The following is a 19,158-nucleotide window of genomic DNA, read 5'->3' on the forward strand; positions in this document are numbered from 1 at the left end:
ACGCTAATTGTTAGCATTCCACACTTAGGGGCTTCCTTAAGTTCTTTGAAGCTGGAGTCACTACTAACGATCGTTGGTGCAACTTGCCGGGTGCCTTACTCTTCCTAGACAGTCAGTAGTGTGAGCTAGCAATAAGAAGCAGTATTGGGCCATGCATGGCAGTAATTTGACAATGCGGCTCACTAGCGACGTCGGGTCTAGCCACACAGTCTGCTTTACGACCAATAGCTAATGTAGCTGGTCTGTAGTAAACTGTGATCTTACGGTCTGAAAAATTGCAGTGATCAGAAATGATGACGTCAGAAATTATTTGCAAATTAATGTAGGCGATACCATGAGTTTAAAGTTACACAAGTCTGGTAATTTACTCAGAAATAAAGCAACGTTATACAAAACTAGTAGCTTCCTTACAATAATATAAAATAGACAAAATGGCCACCATTTTAATACTAAAACTCCTACAGACTAGATATATGATATTTCACTGAAAAAATACGGCAATCAGCCACTTTTTAATGCGTTTTTTTTATTTACGCCAATATGCATTTCGGGTTTGCACCCATCTTCAGCTGGCAAATTACATGGATCTTCAGTTACTACAGTAGTACAATCTCGACAGCAGTTTGGATGCTGCAGCAGGCCTGTACAAAAGCAACAACTCCAATCATTTACTTCAATTTCGCGAGTTTAAAGTCACACACTATCAGCTGTTCATTTTACTTACATTCTCCTCTCCTTGTTTTTTCCTGGCTTTTCTTCTTTTTTGCAACAACACAAACACTTTTTATCACGTATTTTGCACAGGCGCACTGCGTTATGCGCCATATTGTCGACTGACACTTTTTGTTTACATACAAATGGTTTATCTATGGACAGAGTTATATTTTTACGAAAGTTTTGAGGTTCTAAGATAAGCTATTGTTTTCTAAATATTGACTTGGCTGATAGAAGTATTCTAACATAACACATTTGTACAAAGCAGTAATTCATACATTTACAATATAACAAAGATAGAATTAAGATATTAGAATTAAGATTTTTATGTTTTATATTATTACATGCATTTGTTGGGTTTATGATAGATTATGTTATTTCTTGATTGTGCTTAGTAAGTGGTTTGATAAGTAGAGTGTAGAAGTTTTTTAGAAATATTCGGTTTGGCAGCTCTGTTTGGTCGTTAAGTATGTCAGAAGGGGATGCATGTTTATGTGAATAAATTTCGATTTCTTCTAGGAGGTTCATTCTTTTTCCTTTGTTGGCTAAGTGGAGAACTTGTAGGTTATGGTATATGTCTGTTACTTGATGTTCTTCTTCTGCTACATGTTGGGCGAATGTGGATTTATTTAAGTTTTTTAAACGAAGAGCATCCATGTGTTCTCGAAACCGTATGCTGAAGTTTCTCCCTGTTTGGCCTATGTATGTTTTTGCACATGAGTTGCAGTTAAGTTTGTATATTCCTGATTGATTGTACGATTTGGTATTATTTTTAATGTTATGGATAGCTTTGTCCTTTATTTTGTTATTTGTATAGTAGCTGATTTTGATATCTGGAGATCTGAAGATCCATGTAATTTGCCAGCTGAAGATGGGTGCAAACCCGAAATGCATATTGGCGTAAATAAAAAAAACGCATTAAAAAGTGGCTGGTTGCCGTATTTTTCAGTGAAATATCATTATCCACAGCCACGGAGCTCAACAGTCCAAATAAAATGGACAAATTGTTATTGACTAGATATATGTTTTGAATAACAGCCTACTTGCGAGCGTTTCCTACGATACTAAACACAATATTCCTTGAATTAACTCTTGGCCTAAAATACGCTGAAGACCCAAAGAAACTGCTTCACCTGCCTAACGTCGCGTGGGGCCCCCGCGAGCTCGAAGAAGTGCCGCAACACGACGTGGCATCGACTCGACATAAGTCTGAAGTAGTGCTGGAGGGAACTGACACCATGAATCTTGCTGGGCTGTCCATAAATGCGCAAGAGGGGGTGGAGATCTCTTCTGAACAGCATGTTGCAAAGCATCCCAGATATGCTCAATAATGTTCATGTCTGTGGAGTTTGGTGACCAGCGGAAGTGTTTAAACTCAGAAGAGTATTCCTGGAACCACTCTGTTGCAATTCTGGACTTGTGCGATGTCGCATTGTCCTGCTGGAATTGCCCAAGTCCGTCGTAATGCACAATGGACATGAATGGATGAAGGTGTTCAGACAGGTTGGTTAGGCAAGTGTCACTCGTCAGAGTCTTATCTAGATGTATCATGGGTCCCGTAACACTCCAAATGCATAAGTCCCACACCATTACAGAGCCTTCACCAGGTTGAACACTCCTCTGCTGACATGCAGGGTCCATGTATTCATGAGTTTGTCTCCATACCCGCACACGTCCATCCGCTCTACGCAATTTGAAAGAAGACTCGTTCGACCAGCCAACATGTTTCCAGTCATCAACAGTCCAATGTCGGTGTTGACGGGCCTAGGCGAGGCGTAAAGCTTTGGGTCGTGCAGTCATGAAGAGTACACGAGTGGCCTTCGACTCCGAAAGCCCATATTGATGATGTTTCGTTGAATGGTTCGCACGCTGACACTTAATGGTCCAGAATTGAAACCTGCACCAATTTGCGGAGGCGTTGCACTTCTGTCAAGTTAAACTATTCTCTTCAGTCGTCGTTGGTCCCGTTCTTGAAGGATCTTTTTCCTGCCGCAGTGATGTCGCAGATTTGATGTTTTACCTGATTCCTGATATTCACGGTACACTCGTGAAATGATATGGTCGTACGGGAAAATCCCCACTTGATCGCTGCCTTGGAATGCTGTGTCCCATCGCTCGTGCGCCGACTGTAACACCACGTTCAAACACACTTAAATCTTGGTAACCTGCCATTCTAGCAGCAGTAACCAATCCAACAACTGCGCCAGACACTTGTATCCGGACACCTGGCTGAAAATGACTTACAAGTTCGTGGCGCCCTCCATCGGTGATGCTGGAATTCAATATAGTGTTGACCCACACTTAGCCTTCATGACAGCTTCCACTCATGTAGGCATACGTGCAATCAGTTGCTGGAAGGCCGCCCACTCTTCACTGAGGGGAGGTGTCGATGTCGGTCGGTGAGACCTGGTACGAAGCCGGCGTTACAAAATACCCCGGTGGTGTTATATAGGATTCAGCTCAGGACTCTGTGCAGGTCAGTCCATTAGAGGGATGTTATTGTCGTGTAACCCACTCCTCCACAGGTCGTGCATTATGAACAGGTGCTCGATCGTGTTGAAAGATGCAGTCGCCATCCCCGTATTGATCTTCAACAGTGGGAAGCAAGAAGGTGTTTAAATCATCAATCTAGGCCTGTGTTGTCATAATGTCACGCTAAACAAGAAGGGGTGCAAGCCCCCTCCATGAAAAACGCGATTACACCATAACACCACCGCCTCCGAATTTTTCTGTTGGCATTACACACGCTGGCAGATGACGTTCACCGGACATTCGCCATACCCACACCCTGCCATCGGATCGCCACATTGTGTACCGCGATTCGTCATTCAACACAACGTTTTTTCGCTGTTCAATCGTCCAATGTTTACGGTCCTTACACCAAGCGAGGTGTCGTTTACCGTCGTGATGTGTGGCTTGCTTGACCGCTCGCAGCCGCTTGACCATGAAATCCAAGTTTCCTCAACTCCCGCTTAACTGTCACAGTACTTTCAGTGGATGCTGGTGCAGTTTGGAATTCCTGTGTGATGGTCTGGATAGATGTCTGCCTGTTACACATTACGACCCCCTTCAACTGTCGGCGGTCTCTGTCAGCCAACAGACGAGATCGGCCTGTACGCTGTACGTGTCCCTTCACGTTTCCACTTCACTATCACATCGGGAACAGTGGATCTAGGGATATTTAGGAGTGTGGAAATCTCGCGTACAGACGTATGACACAAGTGACATCCAATCACCTTACAACGTTCGAAGTCCGTGATTTCCGCGGAGCGCCCCATTCTGCTCTTTCACGATGCCGAATGACTAGCGAAGTCACTGATATGGAGTACTTGGCAGTAGGTGGCAGCACAATGCACCTAATATGAAAAACATATGTTTTTGGGACGTCCGGATACCTTTGATCAAACAGTGCAGGCGTTGTCCACTGCAGTGTCGTATTCTGACTGTTAACATATCTCTGGATTTGAATATGCAAGCTTGTACTAGTTTCTTCGGCGCTTCAGTGTAGAAAGGCAAAATCTCTGAAACATTGGGGCCCTGATTGATTCACATGCAATCCAGGGTGTTTTCACGGCTTATGTAATAGAAATCTATGTGACAAAAATAAATGTTCAAACGTGTGTGAAATCTTATGGGACTTAACTGCTAAGGTCATCAGTCCCTAAGCTTACACACTACTTAACCTAAATTATCCTAAGGACAAACACACACACACCCATGCCCGAGGGAGGACTCGAACCTCCGCCGGGACCAGCCGCACAGTCCATGACTGCAGCGCCTAAGACCGCTCGACTAAACCCGCGCGGCTCGATGTAACAAAACAAAAGGAGGCCAAGACTGTATAAATAACCTTCAGTTTCAGTCCAAGTTGTCACACTGTGCCAGCCGCCAGCCTCGAGGGGTATCTACAAGGGTTTACTAGTCTACAAGTCTACGTGGGTCAACCAGTCACCAACTCCGGGCTCTCTGCTAGTAGCTGTTGCCCTACTGCTAGCGCCAAGTCGAATGCGGAAGACCTGGGAGCCTACTTCAGCTGCTTCTGGGCGCCTATCCTGGAATCTGTAGTTTGAGCCTGGGACCGTGCAGCTGTTCAGCTGCCGTCACCAATGCAAGCAAACTCCTAGCCGCTTGCCTCTGCTCGCGTGGCCAGCCACCGCTGCTCTTATGAATCCATCTCGTTCACCCTGGGTCCATACGTCGTTCTGCTCGCCTTCGCGAGCTACAGCCGCTTTCACACGACCGACTTTCTTGTATCAATTGACTACTCGAGGCAAGTGAATCTACTGCAGCGTCCCTGGTGTTTCATTCTTGTACTGGGTCTCGTCTGGTTCGAGTCGTCCTTTTGTTTACACGCCAGCAACAAAACATGTGTCGTGAGAGCTGTCTGCTGCGCAGTTTGGAATCTGAACGTTGAACGCGAGGTTATCAAGGGCTATACTTTTTACGAATAAATATACATGTAGTGACAAATGTAGCAACAAGCAAAGATAATAAAGTTTATTAATGATCAAAGCAGAATTCATAGTGGAAATTCTTTCAAAGATCGTGTGGTAAATTCTTTACACTTCTGAGAACAGAAAAACTTGGAAAAGTGTCATCTAGACATTTCAGAACATATACATTTATTTGTCCGAGAAAATATACCCTTGCAAACTCGCCAAACGATATCTGCGAGAATGCAAAAAACAGCACCTTTTCCTTTATATTTTATACGTTGTTCTCTTGCTAACGCCTATGTTACCATCACCCTGCATAAAAAGCGGCCTTGAGTCTACAGGTACACACGGTCGCTGATAGTGTTATGCTTTCAGGCAGAAATGCTGTAAGAAATGCTGGGTGCAATTTGGAATCAGGTATATCCATTTAACCACATACTTGCGTTGGATACTGTAGATACATCTTTTAATGATTACAGCCACTGGTGAATCACATTCGTGTCACTCTCGTATCTCGAAGCGAGTCACCTAGTTTTTTCGAACCTATCTGCTAAGGATCCCATACACCAAGGACGCCAGCGCTGTTTTTAGACGGTCTCTCTACATCTTATAACTGCTCCGCCCTGCAGCTTAGTCCATGTGATCGTCCCAATTGAACTCTGACCTGCACCGAAATCGGAGAGCGCTATATCTGAGACCTTCTGCAACCTGTGGGGAAACAGGACGAGCTGAGTTAATGCGACAGGAGCGCGTTTTGACGACTCGATGGAAGTGGGAACATGGTGTCATAGCTCCGCCAGCCGTGTACAGTGTGTAAGGCGGGTGCGAAACGAAGTTTTCCCCTGCAATGCAAGGTAGTAGAAGAGATAGTACGTGCAGTTACGGTGGTGTTTCTTGTTGGGAAAATCATACATGGCGTGGAGGAAGGACAAAAGTTTTTGCGACACATCTCCAAACTACATACAAGTTGTCCGAAGGACATCTGTGTCTCTCAGGGTGCATTCATGTCTATCACCCAACCTAAGTGCCAAATGACATGGAAAATTATTTTTGTAGACAAATAATTCCTATTTTTTCACAGTTGAAATAATTTTCCCGACAACATGTGCACTGTTTACGTTCTTATAAATACACGTTCTCTATTACGTAAATAGCTTTTTAGTTTCAGATATTTCGTCCCTCTCGTAGGAGAACACTAGTAGAAAAAAATCCCTGGATCTGCGTGACTTTTCAGGGTGTCACGAAGGCAAAGCAGGCAACACAATAGATACTAAGAAGACAGGCTCTCACGTTTTGTTTCGTAAACGCTAGTGTGTTATAGCATCGTATTGGTAAAAATCGACCTGTCATAGTGTACAAAACAGTTACGTTCTCTTGAATTATAGCGATAGATACTGTATGCTTACAGATAATACACTTTTTAAACTCCTCTCTGTCCAACACCAGCATCTCGTCAGTTGAACGTATTTTCCACCAAAAAGAATAAAGATAGTACCTTACACCCCTGCGTTTTTCCCGCCAACTTGTAGGCATAGGGTAATGTTTGGTGTGTCTCTCGTTAGTTTCGAGTGGTATTGCGAAATTGTTTCCCAGCAGGATAACACCATTTGTATGCTATCGTCAGTTTTTTAGCTGTATTGCTCTTTTATGCCGTGTGCTATGCATATAGTTGTGTAATTAGGCTCGATCTTTGTGATTAATTATGCAATTAGGATCGATCTTTGCGTCAGTTTTCCAACAAAAAATAAATGAAATACACTAATCTAACCTTCCTGTCCTGCATCTGGAGAGTTTCCATGTGTTAGTGGGTGCAATTGAGCTTTCCATCCAGTAGAATCGGGATTCGAGTCCCAGAAAGGACACAGCTATTTAATTTCCTGTCAATTCCAAGCGCCTCTGGTGGTTTAAATGTGTTAGGGGGATACACATGATCTTTCTGCCCAGGAGGACGAGGGTTCGATTCCCAGAGAGGGTACTGCTAATTTTAATTTCCCATCAATTCCTGGGTGGGGAGTGGGGTGTGTTGCCAGCACAGCCCTGGGACAAAGTAATTGCCGCCAAAATTCGAAATTCCCACAAAAATTCGAAATTCCCTCCAAAATTCGAAATTCCCATCATAATTCGAAATTATGACCAAAATTCGAAATTCCCGCCAGTAGGTAGGTTTGGGGGAGGGGAAGGAGGTTCTGGGGGACACGTGCAGCCGAAAAGTAGACGTGATGTCATCCAGGGGCGGGGGTGTGCGTGATCGAGGGCGGAGATGGGCGGGGTCTGGGTGATTAATGATAATCGAGTTTCCTGTCTAAAGGAAGCTTGTTGATCGTAAAATGCACGAAAAAATCAGTAGTGAACGAAGACAGTCGCAATTTTTGAAACCCTTTACTTTGTCCAGGCTTTGTCGGTGGAGCTGCTTTGGTGGGTGTGTTGACCGACTGTGTCACAAAGCTCCTTTTCCCGGTACAGTCCGCTACGTATTGTCGACATGAACCAACTTGTCTCCGAGCCACTGTTGTTTGACGCTTCAAAAGGTTGTTATCGACTACATCTACATCTGTATCTACATGATTACTCTGAAATTCACATTTAAGTGCTTGGCAGAGGGTTTATCGAACCACAATCGTACTATCTCCCTACCATTCCACTCCCGAACAGCGCGTGGGAAAAACGAACACCTAAACCTTTCTGTTCGAGCTCTGATTTCTCTTATTTTATTTTGATGATCATTCCTACGTATGTAGGTTGGGCTCAACAAAATATTATCGCATTCGGAAGAGAAAGTTGGTGGCTGAAATTTCGTAAATAGATCTCGCCGCGACGAAAAACGTATTTGCTTTAATGACTTCCATCCCAACTCGCGTATCATATCTTCTACACTCTCTCCCCTATGAAGTGGTAATACAAAACGAGATGCCCTTTTTTACACCCTTTCGATATCCTCCGTCACTCCCACCTGGTAAGGATCCCACACCGCGCAGCAATATTGTAATAGAGGACGAACGAGTGTAGTGTAAGCTGTCTCTTTAGTGCACTTGTTGCATCTTCTAAGTGTCCCGCTAATGAAACGCAACCTTTGGCTCGCCTTCTCCACAATATTATCTGTGTGGTCTTTCCAACTGAAGTTGTTCGTAATTTTTACATCCAGGTACTTAGTTAAATTGACAGCCTTGAGAATTGTACTATTTATCGAGTAATCGAATTCCAACAGATTTTTTTTGGAACTCATGTGGATCACCTCACACTTTTCGTTATTTAGCGTCAACTGCCACCTGCCACGCCATACAGCAATCTTTTCTAAATCGCTTTGCAACTGATACTGGTCTTCGAATGACCTTACTAGACGGTAAATTACAGCATAATCTGCGAACAACCTAAGAGAACTGCTCAGATTGTCACCCAGGTCATTCATATAGAACAGGAACAGCAGAGGTCCCAGGACGCTTTAGTGGGCAACACTTGATATCACTTCAGTTTTACTCGATGATTTGCCGTCTAATACTACGAACTGCGACCTTCCTGACAGGAAATCACGAATCCAGTAGCACAACTGAGACGATACCCCATAGGCCCGCAGTTTGATTAGAAGTCGCTTCTGAGGAACGGTGTCAGAAACCTTCCGGGAATCTAGAAACACGGAATCAACCTGAGATCCCCTGTCGATAGCGGCCATTACTTCGTGCGAATAAAGAGCTAGCTGCGTTGCACAAGGACGATGTTTTCTGAAACGATGCTGATTACGTATTAATAGATTGTTCCCTTCGAGGATACAGTACCACTTAAGCGGAGTTACTAAATACGGTTCTCTGAAATTCTTTCATCAAATGAGATGCAGTAAATTTTCCAGAATCCGAATCACGAACTGATGATAACACGTGTAATATCGAAGTAGACATCTTCGGTGTAGTGATGCAACTTAAGTCATTTTATAGAGGCAAGTCCTCCAGTCCAGATTGTACACCAGTTAGGTTCATTCCTGGGTATGCCGACGAAACAGCTCCATTTTTAGCAATCATATACAACCTCTCACTCGACAAAAGGACCGTAGCTAAAGACTGGAAAGTGGCACAGCTTGCACCAGTACCCAAGAAAGGAAGTAAAAGAAATCCGCTGAATTATAGACCCGTAGTACTGACATCCATATGCAGTAGGATTCTGGAACCTCTACTGTGTTCCATCATAATGAAATATCTCGAAGAAAACGATATATTTACACATAACCAGATCGGATTTACATCGTTCTTGGGAAAAGGAACTAGCTGTATATTCACAAGAAGTTGTGAGGGCTATCGGCAGGAGATCTCAGGCTGATTTTGCATTTCTAGAATTGAAAAAAGCTTTTGAATCCCCTCCTCACAAGCTGCTTCTAACCTGATTACGTGGTTATGGACTATTGCCTCACTTATGCTACTGAATTTGTGATTTCGTGTCAGAAAGATCACAGTTCGTTGTGACTAATGGAAAGTCATCGGGTGAAACAGAACTTCTCCAAGACGTGGTACAGATCCCACGCTGTTCTTAATTTATATAAATGATGTAGAATACTATCTGAGCTGCCCTTTTAGAGTGTTTGCAGATGAGGCTGTCATTTGTCGTCTAGTAGAGAGAAAGAAGATCAAAACTAATTGCAAAATGGTTTAGACAAGATATCTATACTGTACGGAGCAAAATGGCAGTTGACTCCATATAATGAAAAGCATGAGGTCATCCACATGGGTTATTAAAGGAATGAAGAAGTAAACACCTAAGCATGACAATCCGTTTGTCTTAAATTGGAACCAAGACACAGAAGATGATTGTGTTGGAAAGACGAATAAGAGGTGCTTTTTATAGAGAGATCATTTATTGGATGCCACAAATCTGCTAGAGAGACTGCCTGCACTACGTTTGCCTGTCCTTTCCTGTAGAACTACCGTGCGATATGGGATACTTGCCACACAGTATCGATGGAGGACGTGGAGAAAGTTCAAAGAGGGGCAGCTCGTATTATCGCGAAATAGGGGAGAGAGTGCCGCGGATATGATAAGCGTGTTGTGTGAGAATCATTCAAGCAAATGCAAGTTTCATTGCGGCGGGATCGTTTCACGAAATTTCAATCTCCAGCGTTGTCTTTCAAATGTAAAATACTTTATTGAATTCCATCACGTAGGAGCACAGGACGATAGAAATAAAATATATCAGAGCTGGCACAGAAAGATACATGTGTTCATTTTTCCCACGTGCTGTTCGAAAGTGGTACGGTCGAGAAATAGTGTGATTCTGTGAACTCTCTGTTAAATGATGAAGGATGTATTCCAGAGTGACAACGGAGATGTAGATGCACCAATAATAAAAAAACTCTGACGCAGATTATTGACCAATCAGTTCGCCAACCTAGAAAAATGGAAGAGGAATTTTCATGTGCAGACTGTCTGCAGGTGAGGTTCCCATACTGATCGAAACATTCCACTGTGTAACTCCAGGCTCGACTCGAATATGGAACTAAGGCCATTGTCCTTTAAAGACGAGGTTCTGTTTTCGAATTGCAGTCTAGTTTCAATATGTAAAGAAGAAATACAACAAACAGTGCATTTCAATCTAGAGCTAATTAGAGGCAGAGTATGTTAGGAAAAAACTACCAATCAGATAGATGTTCGCACTTCTGATCCTAAAAAAAGTCTCCCAAAAAGCAAACACTGTTATAAGAGCTGGCTGCATTGCGTTATACAATGAAGACAGTACTATTTATATGTAACATTCAGTCACACCTTGAATTGGAACGAAAAAATTAAACATATGTTCATTATGTGGGTTCCTGTAGTCATGTCCTAGTTCATGAACAACGGGCAGCGTATGAGTGGCCAAGTAAGTGGTCCCGACAGTCGGGATACCAGTTACTTTGGAATAAGGCTGGGCATCTCGAACATATTCTGAGTCGTGGACATCTTTGTGCTCATATGGCAAAGACTACCAAATCCACCGGTTAGTCCCTCAACCGTTAGGGGTAAAACTCAATGGGACTCGGGGCAAGTAAGGCTAGCAACCTGCTTCCCTGGTACTTTAAATATGATACTGGCAACAATCAGAGCAAAATACCTCGGACCTTTGGAGGTGACGGAGTCCCACCTCTAACTGACAAACCAGGGTCTCCTAAGATACGACTTGGCAAACAAATGGTAATGAGATGGGGAGCTATTAATATCAATGGGGGCTACTCTGTGAAGAAGGTAGAGCTGGCAGAGGCTGCAAGTGAGATGGGGCTGGACGTTTTAGCTGTTAGTGACATTCGGGTAAGGGGTGAAAAAGAAGAGGAAGTGGGAGAATACAAGGTCTACATGTCAGGAGTCAAAGCAGGAATAGCACAATGGGGTGTAGGGCTTTACATCAGGAAAGAAATGGAATCCAGCGTAGTTGCAATAAGGTATGTAAACGAACGACTGATGTGGATAGATTTGACAGTGTCTAGCAAGAAAATTAGGATTGTGTCAGTATATTCGCATTGTGAAGGGACAGATCAAGATAAGATGGATAGTTTTTATGAGGCACTCAGTGATGTAGTTGTTAGAGTAAAGGACAAGGACAGTGTTCTGCTCATGGGTGATTTTAATTCCAGGATTGGAAATCGAACAGAAGGGTATGAAAAGGTTATGGGTAAATTTGGAGAGGATATGGAGGCCAACAGGAACGGGAAACAACTCGTGGATTTCTGTGCCACTATGGGCTTAGTAATCACAAACTCCTTTTTTTAAACATAAGAACATTCACCGATATACTTGGGAAGGCAGGGGAACCAGATCTGTCATTGACTTTATAATAACAGATCAGGAATTCAGGAAGGCTGTGAGGGACACACGTGTATTCAGGGGATTCTTTGATGACACTGATCATTGTTTAATCTGCTGTGAAATTGGGATTGTGAGGCCGAAAGTGCAGGAGGTCAGTTCCATATGTAGGAGGATAAGAGTGGAGAAACTTCAGGATAAGGAAATCAGGCACAAGTACATAACAGCGATCTCAGAAAGGTACCAGTTAGTTGAATGTAGTCAATTACAGTCATTGGAAAAGGAATGGACAAGGTACAGGGACACAGTACTAGAAGTGGCTAAAGAATGTCTTGGAACATTAGTGTGTAAAAGTACGATGAAGCAAACAGCTTGGTGGAATGACACATTCAAGGCAGCCTGTAAAAGGAAAAAGAAGGCGTATCAAAAATGGCTACATACTAGAACTCAGGTAGACAGAGAAAGTTATGTTGAAGAAAGAAACAAAGCCAAACAGATAATTGCAGCATCCAAGAAGAAATCTTGGGAAGACTTTGGAAACAGGTTGGAGACCTTGGGTCAAGCTGCTGGAAAACCATTCTGGAGTGTAATTAGAAGTCTTCGAAATGAAGGTAAGAAGGAAATGACAAGTATTTTGGACAGGTCAGGAAAACTCTGGTGATCCTGTGGATGCCTTGGGCAGATGGAGGGAATATTTTGAAGAGTTGCTCAATGTAGGTGAAAATACGATCAGTAATGTTTCGGATTTCGAGGTAGAATGGGATAGGAATGATGATGGAAATAGGATCACATTTGAGGAAGTGGAGAAAATGGTCAATAGATTGCAGTGCAATAAAGCAGTTAGGGTGGATGAAATTAAGTCGGAACTCATCAAATACAGTGGAATGTCAGGTCTTAAATGGCTACACAGGATAACTGAAATGGCGTGGGAGTCGGGACAGGTTCCATCAGACTGGACAAAAGCAGTAATCACACCAATCTTTAAACATGGAAACAGAAAAGATTGTAACAACTACAGAGGTATCCCTTTAATCAGCGTTGTGGGCAAAATCTTCTCAGTTATTGTTGAAAGGAAAGTGCGAGTATTAGTTGAGGAGCAATTGGATGAAAATCAGTGTGGGTTTAGGCCTCTTAGAGGTTGTCAGGACCAGATCTTTAGCTTGCGGCAAATAATGGAGAAGTGTTATGAGTGGAACTGGGAATTGTCTCTATGCTTTATAGATCTAGAAAAGGCATATGACCGGGTTCCTAGGAGGAAGTTATTGTCTGTTCTACGAGATTATGGAATAGGAGGCAAGCTTTTGCAAGCAATTAAAGGTCTTTACATGGATGGTCAGGCAGCAGTTAGAGTTGACGGTAAATTGAGTTCATGGTTCAGAGTAGTTTCAGGGGTAAAACAAGGCTGCAACTTGTCTCCACTGTTGTTCATATTATATATGGATCATATGTTGAAAACAATAGACTGGCTGGGTGAGATTAAGATATGTGAACACAAAATAAGCAGTCTTGCATATGCGTATGACTTTGTTGTGATGGCAGAGTCGATTGAAAGTTTGCAAATTAATATTTCAGAGCTAGATCAGAAATGTACGGACTATGGTATGAAGATTAGCATCTCCAAGACGAAAGTAATGTCAGTGGGAAAGAAATGTAAACGGATTGAGTGCCAAATAGGAGGAACAAAGTTAGAACAGGTGGACGGTTTCAAGTACTTTGGATGCATATTCTCACAGGAGGGCAACATAGTGAAAGAACTGGAAGCGAGGTGTAGCAAAGCTAATGCAGTGAGCGCTCAGCTACGATCTACTCTCTTCTGCAAGAAGGAAGTCAGTACCAGGACTAAGTTATCTGTGCTCCGTTCAATCTTTCGACCAACTCTGTTGTATGGGAGCGAAAGTTGGGTGGATTCAGGTTACCTTATCAACAAGGTTGAGGTTAAGGATATGAAAGTGGCTAGGATGATTGCAGGTACTAGTAGGTGGGAATAATGGCAGGGGGGTGTCCACAATGAGGAAATCAAAGAAAAACTGGGAATGAACTCTATAGATGTAGCAGTCAGGGCGAACAGGCTTAGATGGTGGGGTCATGTTACACGCGTGGGAGAAGCAAGGTTGCCCAAGAGAGTCATGGGTTCAGCAGTAGAGGATAGGAGGAGTCTTGGCAGACCAAGGAGAAGGTACCTGGATTCGGTTAAAAATGATTTTGAAGTAATGGGTTTGACATCAGAAGAGGCACCAATGTTAGCACTGAATAGGGGATCTTGGAGGAATTGTATAAGGGGGCTATGCTTCAGACTGAACGCTGAAAGGCATTGTTGTTGTTGTTGTCTTCAGTCCTGAGACTGGTTTGATGCAGCTCTCCATGCTACTCTATCCTGTGCAAGCTGCTTCATCTCCCAGTACCTACTGCAACCTACATCCTTCTGAATCTGCTTATTGTACTCATCTCTCGGTAACCCCCCACGATTTTTACCCACCACGCTGCCCTCCAATGCTAAATTTGTGATCCCTTGATGCCTCAAAACATGTCCTACCAACCGATCCCTTCTTCTAGTCAAGTTGTGCCACAAACTTCTCTTCTCCCCAATCCTATTCAATACCTCCTCATTAGTTACGTGATCTATCCACCTTATCTTCAGTATTCTTCTGTAGCACCACATTTCGAAAGCTTCTATTCTCTTCTTGTCCAAACTAGTTATCGTCCATGTTTCACTTCCATACATGGCTACACTCCAAACAAATACTTTCAGAAACGACTTCCTGATACATAAATCTATATTCGATGTTAACAAATTTCTCTTCTTCAGAAACGCTTTCCTTGCCATTACCAGTCTACATTTTATATCCTCTCTACTTCGACCATCATCAGTTATTTTACTTCCTAAATAGCAAAACTCCTTTACTACTTTAAGTGTCTCATTTCCTAATCTAATTCCCTCAGCATCACCCGATTTAATTTGACTACATTCCATTATCATCGTTTTGCTTTTGTTAATGTTCATCTTATATCCTTCTTTCAAGACACTGTCCATTCCGTTCAACTGCTCTTCCAGGTCCTTTGCTGTCTCTGACAGAATTACAATGTCATCGGCGAACCTCAAAGTTTTTACTTCTTCTCCATGAATTTTAATACCTACTCCGAATTTTTCTTTTGTTTCCTTTACTGCTTGCTCAATATACAGATTGAATAACATCGGGGAGAGGCTACAACCCTGTCTCACTCCTTTCCCAACCACTGCTTCCCTTTCATGCCCCTCGACTCTTATTACTGCCATCTGGTTTCTGTACAAATTATAAATAGCCTTTCGCTCCCTGTATTTTACCCCTGCCACCTTTAGAATTTGAAAAAGAGTATTCCAGTCAACATTGTCAAAAGCTTTCTCTAAGTCTACAAATGCTAGAAACGTAGGTTTGCCTTTTCTTAATCTTTCTTCTAAGATAAGTCTGAAAGGCATAATCAGTCTTAAATGATGATGATGATGAATTAAACTGTTTGCAGTAGACTAAAAGAACCTTAGGATCTTGTGTGTCGCAATCAAAGGAGATTGACCTTTCAGCACACAAATGAGTTACGATATTATGTGAAGAAAATTGATAATTTTTGTTAACTCTGTAGCCCTCTTAAAGTGTTTGATGTTTGGTACATTTCCTTTGAAACATACAGATTATTCAGACTACTCCACCAGGGAATTCATTCCATTACCGTGTCTTCTCGTCGCAGTATTAAAAAAGTACCGGAGACAGCACTGATTAAAGAGAAGAGGTAAAACTTGAGAGAACCAGAAAACTGTGTCGCATATTTGTAGTAAAGCGCAAATTAATCAAACGTTCTTTCGTTCCTCTGACGATACAGGAAGCATTACATTGTTCATTGTTTAATAACAGGTGCGGAAAAACGCAATTTCCGAGTGTAACTGGCACAGTTTAGATCGTTCCTTTAGATAGCGCGCCTGGCGGGGCACTACATTTGTAAAATTGTCAGAGCGCCAGTCCGTTTGGAAAGTAATTTATGCGCCTATCCCGGTGCTTTGCAATTCATGAAGTACCGAACGTCACAGAACAAGCGTTTTTTTTCTTTTTTATCACACACTGTTCGCTTGCGCGAAAAATATTGCTTCCTCGTTATTGCTTGGTCGTGTAGGGGTGGAAAACATGATAGTCACAGTGAAACATCTCCTTCTCAAAAAAAGAATGTGCATGCGATGATTATTTGTATAACATATATTCTGGATTGTTCCACAATAGTTTTGATAGTAGATAATATCACATTTATCAGCTACTTATAAATTGTTTGTAAGATGAATATGATACAGGATTTTATAACAGAAAGCGAGTGAAATTTCAACCTGTTTGTAAGACAAAGACATTCATAATCTGAGTTTTAGAAGCTTTCCGTTGTGAGGTGGACCGCCACGTTCACCTACCAAACGATTCGTATGTAAATAACGATTGTATTAACTAGGGAATACAGTCTGTGACGGCAAAGGATAAAAGAAAAAGATGTCATTTTTTATGAACTGTGTTAATGATTGACCATTTTAGTTTGTAGAGTCTTTTTAATCGTTGTGCGCATTGTTAATGAACTTCGACACTCATCGTGATGTTTATAGACTTGGCTTGGCCGTCTTTTCATTGGACTGTTCAATATTACGGGACTGAATACCACTATTTTCGATATTAAATGCAGCGTGATTAAAACCGCGTTACTTTAACAATTAATGAATACGGACACTGAGAAACAATAACTTTCTCTCGATCCACACCGTATGGATTATAAACGGAATTTTTTCCGGTGCGTGAAAATTAGTCACTCCGCATCTACATTAAAATATATATAAATACACTCCTGGAAACGGAAAAAATAACACATTGACACCGGTGTGTAAGACCCACCATACTTGCTCCGGACACTGCGAGAGGGCTGTACAAGCAAGGATCACACGCACGGCACAGCGGACACACCAGGAACCGCGGTGTTGGCCGTCGAATGGCGCTAGCTGCGCAGCATTTGTGCACCGCCGCCGTCAGTGTCAGCCAGTTTGCCGTGGCATACGGAGCTTCATCGCAGTCTTTAACACTGGTAGCATGCCGCGACAGCGTGGACGTGAACCGTATGTGCAGTTGACGGACTTTGAGCGAGGGCGTCTAGTGGGCATGCGGGAGGCCCGGTAGACGTACCGCCGAATTGCTCAACACGTGGGGCGTGAGGTCTCCACAGTACATCGATGTTGTCGCCAGTGGTCGGCGGAAGGTGCACGTGCCCGTCGACCTGGGACCGGACCGCAGCGACGCACGGATGCACGCCAAGACCGTAGGATCCTACGCAGTGCCGTAGGGGACCGCACCGCCACTTCCCAGCAAATTAGGGACACTGTTGCTCCTGGGGTATCGGCGAGGACCATTCGCAACCGTCTCCACGAAGCTGGGCTACGGTCCCGCACACCGTTAGGCCGTCTTCCGCTCACGCCCCAACATCTTGCAGCCCGCCTCCAGTGGTGTCGCGACAGGCGTGAATGGAGGGACGAATGGAGACGTGTCGTCTTCAGCGATGAGAGTCGCTTCTGCCTTGGTGCCAATGATGGTCGTATGCGTGTTTGGCGCCGTGCAGGTGAGCGCCACAATCAGGACTGCATACGACCGAGGCACACAGGGCCGACACCCGGCATCATGGTGTGGGAAGCGATCTCCTACACTGGCCGTACACCTCTGGTGATCGTCGAGGGGACACTGAATAGTGCACGGTACATCCAAACCGTCATCGAACCCATCGTTCTACCATTCCTAGACCGGCAAGGGAACTTGCTGTTCCAACAGGACAATGCACGTCCGCATGTATCCCGTGCCACCCAACGTGCTCTAGAAGGTGTAAGTCAACTACCCTGGCCAGCAAGATCTCCGGATCTGTCCCCCATTGAGCATGTTTGGGACTGGATGAAGCGTCGTCTCACGCGGTCTGCACGTCCAGCACGAACGCTGGTCCAACTGAGGCGCCAGGTGGAAATGGCATGGCAAGCCGTTCCACAGGACTACATCCAGCATCTCTACGATCGTCTCCATGGGAGAATGGCAGCCTGCATTGCTGCGAAAGGTGGATATACACTGTACTAGTGCCGACATTGTGCATGCTCTGTTGCCTGTGTCTATGTGCCTGTGGTTGTGTCAGTGTGATCATGTGATGTATCTGACCCCAGGAATGTGTCAATAAAATTTCCCCTTCCTGGGACAATGAATTCACGGTGTTCTTATTTCAATTTCCAGCAGTGTATATATTAAATTATTAAAATTTAAATCTTCAAGATTTCCCAGTGTTGTGAATAAGAGACTGTTTCGCCCACCAGGCAAAAAGTTGATTTGTTTTTGTACAGTATTTCAAGAGATGCTATAACGGTCATGTTTGTGTTGCTATGAATATTAATGTTACTCTTCCTCACAGCATCCGACGATCACATAAGTAATAATGTTTGCGGAAGGCAAACCAAAGATTGCGATTTATTGGCTGAACACTTAAAAGATGCAACAGATCTGCTAAAGATAAATCCTGCACTGCGCAATTTCAGTCCTTTGCTAGAATACTGCTGTGCAGCAAAGGACCCTTACCAGAATGAAATGATGGAGGACAACGAAAAATTTCCCAAAAGGACAGCTTGTTTTGTATTCTCGTGAAACGGGGGAGAGAGTGTCGCGGATATGAAACGCGAGTAGGGGTGGCACTAATTAAAACAAAGGCGTTTTTTAAACTCCAATGTACTCCTTCGAAAGCGCAAATATTTTATTGGCACTCATTCACGAAGTGAAAAAGGATGATTGTAATTAAATAAGAGAAATGAGAGGTTGCACGAAAATACACTCATGCTCATAAATTAAGGATAACTGCAGAATGTGGTGCCACACAAAGTGGCACTACACAAAACTGACGCTAATAGCATAGCCACATAGGGAGCACACACTGTAATAGTGATAAGTTGTGAAAACCGTCCCAAAACACACGTGCTACAAAATGCCACTGTTCCCTGCGCATGTACTCCGTCGTCAATATGGGATATGATCACCATGCACACGTACACAGGCCGCACAACGGGTTGGCATACTCTGGATCAAGTGGTCGAGTAGCTGCTGGGGTATAGACTACCATTCTTGCACCATTGCCTGTCGGAGCTTCTGAAGTGTTCTAGGGGTTTGAAGACGTGCAGCGGACTTCGACCGAGAGCACCCCAGACGTGCTCGATGGGGTTTGGAGGACATGCAGGCCACTCC

The 19,158-nt window shown here is 43.5% G+C and overlaps 1 protein-coding gene across 3 annotated transcripts in view; it reads left to right on the forward strand.

The window, feature by feature from the left end:
* The window catches only part of LOC126272028 (FERM domain-containing protein 5), a 1,188,777-nt gene that overhangs the window by 558,602 nt on the left and 611,017 nt on the right, over positions 1-19,158 (forward strand). The window lies entirely within an intron of this gene.

The sequence above is a fragment of the Schistocerca gregaria genome, chromosome 5 (genome assembly GCF_023897955.1).
Source record: "Schistocerca gregaria isolate iqSchGreg1 chromosome 5, iqSchGreg1.2, whole genome shotgun sequence".
Taxonomy (NCBI): domain Eukaryota; kingdom Metazoa; phylum Arthropoda; class Insecta; order Orthoptera; family Acrididae; genus Schistocerca; species Schistocerca gregaria.